Source organism: Colobus angolensis, unplaced genomic scaffold (assembly GCF_000951035.1).
Source record: "Colobus angolensis palliatus isolate OR3802 unplaced genomic scaffold, Cang.pa_1.0 Scaffold12, whole genome shotgun sequence".
NCBI classification, from domain to species: Eukaryota; Metazoa; Chordata; class Mammalia; order Primates; family Cercopithecidae; genus Colobus; species Colobus angolensis.
Window position 1 is genome coordinate 11,785,480 of NW_012113141.1, and position 4,603 is coordinate 11,790,082.

The following is a 4,603-nucleotide window of genomic DNA, read 5'->3' on the forward strand; positions in this document are numbered from 1 at the left end:
TAACGGAATGCCTCCTTCATACCAGGCATTTTACAGGTCACCCCATTTAATCTTCACAACAATTCTATAGGAAGGGATGCTTGTCTCTGCTTTAGAGAGGGGGAAACTGAGGCCAGAGGGTTTATGGAACATGTGCAACGTCATGTGGAATGTTAATAGTGAAGCCAGGGCCAAAACCGAAGTCAGCCTGAGTCCGTCCAATTCCACAAACATGATGTTAACATCCTCCTGGGTGCCAGGCACTGTGCTTTGGGGGCATAGCTGCCTCCCTATTGTCAAGGATTTTGAGCAGATCAGATTTGAGGACCTTTTTTCAATAGGTCTATATTTTTCTTACAACCACGCTCCATTTTAAACACATCATGAGTAGACTTTTGGAGTCTAATCTATCGAGCTGGGTGTGTTTGGAAAGCTATAGAGCAGTGGCCATAGAAAGACTGTGTGAGACAGAGTCCTAGCCTATCTGTCCGGCCAGGCAAAACTCATGTGTTCACTGCTTTCATTTTCTCTTGGCTGAGGAAATGATGGTTTGGTTTTGCAAAGGAAGTCTGGGGACTTCTGCCAGCTTGCTAACGGCCTTGCCCCATTCAGATGCATCGAACTCACAGAACGTCGCTCCCCAGCTGCCGGCCTGCAGTTCTGAGAGTGCCTGAATAGAAAACCACTCATTTCCCTTCGCAGTAGAGGCGCCCAAAGCAGATATGTCAATATATTCCAATTTAGCCAAGGGAAGCCAGAACATGGATGTTGTTGCCAAGGAAACCACCTCCTTCCTCCTGTGTGCCGTGCATACGTGTATCACTTCATCTCTCTGCTCTCCAAGGTAATATCATAGCTCCGTGCTTGGGGAAGGGTTTTTAAAAAGGCATATAAAACCTCTTAGCATCAAGAAGATTCATTAAATGATCTCACTCCAGAGAAGCTTAAATTATTCTTTTTAGATCCTTTTATGCTGAGGATGGGGAAATGGCTGAGTCAGTGCTATCTCTCGCAGCCCAGCTTGGTGTCTTGGTGGAGACAGTTTTTCAGAAATAAACAAATCAGAGTTCACAAGCTTAGACAGGCGAGTGTGTGTGTAATAAGAACGAGGCCGTCATGTAGCTGTAATGTCACGGTCTAATCCTTCCTGGCGGATCTGCCAAGACCACCTTGATCTGAGGGCCTCCTGGGTGTGAGGCCACATTGCACAGGGCAGCCTTCAAAGTAGAGACAAGAGAGGGTCGCTGTTGCAAGGCCACCTGTCAAAAGATTCCTTGTTCGGGAACTGTGTAGGGATTTCTGCTGCCCAATCTGTTCTCAGGCCCATGCCTGGGGCTGTTTTTGTCCTGCCTTCATGTCTGGTCTTGGGTTCGCCTCTTTTTCCTGGATGCTGCCATCACCCCCTTCATTCCCACCTACCCTATTCTGTATGTTAAAGTCAGCACAAATCGCCCTCATGCCTTACAACCCAAGAGACAAACTGGAGGGTGCACTTGGTAGCTAGAGAGCTCAGTGGCTTGCCCTAGCTTTCACACCTTCTTCCTCTCAGCCCCTCCTGGCTTTTAGGGCTCAGATTCCCTCCTGCCTGTTGCATATGCAGATTAAATTTGGCTTCTCTCTTTCAATTAGTGGCACTAGCCAAGGATATTGGTTTATATTAGTCATTCCCAGCTGGGGGCAATTTTACCCCCCAGGGGACATTTTTGCTTCTTACATCGAGGAGGGAGTCCTACTGGCATCTAACGTGCAGAGGCCAGGGACTCTGCTGAAACAACTTACAGTGCACAGTTCAGGCCTCTAAAAACAAAGCATTATCCAGCCCCTGATGCCAATAGTGCTGTGGTTGAGAAACTCTGGCTTATACTTATTTTCTTTGCTCATTGATGTAATACATACTTACTGAGTACCTACTATACACCAGGCTCTAAACCAGCAGCTGGGGATGTGAACTGAACAAGATAGACATAGTTTCACTCACTTTCTCACATAGAGCCAATTGGGGGATGCTAAACAAATAATTACAATGATACAAATAAATTATTATTACAGCTGGAATCCAGATCTGACATGGATCTCCTGCCCCAGTTCTGAAGTCTACCTGGTGCCCCAGCCGAACCTGCCCTGGCTCCTGGGTGGGGTATGGACATCTGTGGTATCCCTCCCTAACACCCCACCAAGCTGGGCTGCAAGACAGATTATGGTGGCCCCATGACTTCCTTCCTTGGTAAGCCACAGGCCTTCCTTGTTAACTGCTTTGCTGTTGGTCATTGCAGAGAAATAGGGGACAATAAAAGCAACCTGATATGTAGCAAAGGCTCTAGGACTGTGTCATCTGCTGAAGCACCAGTCCCTGCGCTGCCTTTCCTGAGTGGCATCTGTGATGGCAAACAAAAGGCTCCTTGGGCTTCACACTCTGCTTTCTTTCTAAATGGTACTTACCACCCACTACCTCCCAGCCTTCTTCTGACCAGCTCCCTCTTCTGATAGGCTTATTTCCATTAAGTTCTTCAGAGTTAGAAGCATGAACTTTAGAACCAGGTGACCCAGGTTGGAATCCATCTCTGCCACTTACTAGCCATATGACCTTGGGTATGTTACTTAACATTTCTGTGCTTCAGTTTCTTTTTCTATAAAATGGGCATAATAATATCTATCTAGCACAGTTACTGTAAGGATTAAGTAAGTTATTATATGCAGAGTTCTTGGTTCACAGTTAGTACCATTTAAGCCTTTCTATCATTATTACTGTTACAATTTTCCTGGCATGTCAGCCTGATGATGTAGATGAGGCAGAAACTTTCGTCTCTGCCTCTCGTGGACTGCCTGATCAGCTCCATGGAACTCAGCCATGCCTGCAGTGCTGCAGGCCAGGCTTCTGAGTGCTGGAGGCTGAGAAGTCAATGGATGTTGACTGGGCATTTTGGGGGGTTTTCTTATGCAGGAGGAAGATGACAATGACTGTGGAAGCAGAAGGTTGTCATGGAAATGCACCTGTTCCAAGTTGTTACACTCTGGGCTCTGGGCTGGCCCTGCATGGGCCTACCATGCACTGACTTCAGCTTCACCTGGGTCAGCAGGAGGCTGGACAAAGGTAGACATCTTTCCTCACCACCAGCCTGCCATTGTGGCTTTCTGTCGCCGGTGTGAACAGACACTCAAGCTTTCCTGGTCTCCTGAGCTACTGTGAATATGGCACAAGATAGTGGACTCTGAATAACATTGGAAACAACTACTTCCTGGATGGCCACTGAGTGCAAGGCCTGAGGGAGGGTGAGGGCAAGAGGACTGATGGTTACTGGACATCTTCATGACCAGGCTTCTGTGTGTCCTCTCACTTAATCCTCCAACAGCACTGTGAGGAAAATAGAGCATCCCACCTCACAGGCGAGGAAGCTCAAGTTGAAGGACTGTTAAGTTGTCTGCTCTGAGCCTCACAGCCGGGAGATGACAGCCCCAGGATTGGTGGCCAGGGTTTGTCTGCCTTTAAAGCATATGTCATGTCCTTCTGTGTTATCTCGGTCTGTACAGGGTGCTACAGCAAAATACCATAGCCTGGGTAGTTTATGAACAACAGAAATTTGTTTCTCATAGTTCTGGAGCCTGGAAGTCCAAGACCAAGGCTCCCGCAGGTTCAGTGTTTGGTGAGAACCCACTTCCTTGTTCATAGATGTCCCTTTCTCGCTGTGGCCTCACAGCAAGGGGTCAGCATTCTCTCTGGGACCTCTTTAAATAGAGTCACCAATTCCATTCATGAGGGCTGCACCCCCATGACCTAATCCCCTCCCAAAGGCCCCACTTGCCCATACCATTATGTTGGGGGTTAGGATTCTGACATGACACAGGCATTCTGACCATAGCACATGTGTAGTTGCTCCTGGGCCACTGAGGAAACCACTGCTTCCAAGCATGGCTACCATCTGGTTACCCTGGGTGGCCAAGGTCAGCAGAGGTGCTTTGCCAACTGATTGGCACCCACACTACCTCTGTCCAGGTGGGCTGGGGCGAGGGTTGAGTCATAGTGGGACTCTGTGGGGCTCCGGGGACTGTCAGCTGACCTGGGGATGGAGGTCCTGCTGCTCTGTGCCCATAGACACCTCCTGGGAATCTGGTGACTTGCATCAGGGCCCAGAACTCACCCTGACAGTTCTTTCAGCTCTTGTCTTTTCCTCCCCTACCTATCTGCTCATTTCGCTTTCATACACAAAGCCTCCCCTGCACTCCCTGTTCCCCTCCTCAATCCCTTTCCCAGCTTTTGTACTTTATGATGCCGTGACTTGGGTGAGGAAACTCATTAAAGTCATTATTCCGTGCACAGAAATGTGTCTTTCATCCCATTCATATTTAATGTTCCTCCCACTTGATCTTTTGACACTTTTTAATTCCTGATATTACATGACATATACACACAGCTCTCGTTGGGAATCATTCTTTCTATAGAGTTGTCGTCACTGCTCTCTGTGTGAGGAGGGCTCCTCCTTATGTATTTATTAACTTCTAAAATGATGCCTGTATTTTGGGATTGATGCTGTCTGATGCTATTGACTATGAATGATGAAGGGTGACATTGGGAAGGAGGAATTATGGGAACAGGACAGAGGTCTGGATTCTTGTCCTGACTGCCTCT

At 47.8% G+C, this 4,603-nt stretch overlaps 1 long non-coding RNA gene across 1 annotated transcript; it reads left to right on the plus strand.

Moving 5' to 3' along the window:
- Positions 1-248: 248 nt before the first annotated feature.
- On the plus strand, positions 249-4,387 carry LOC105502412. The gene is made up of 2 exons (XR_001000338.1): positions 249-823; positions 2,029-4,387. It is a non-coding gene; the product is annotated as an uncharacterized LOC105502412 (long non-coding RNA).
- The last annotated feature ends 216 nt before the right edge of the window (positions 4,388-4,603 follow it).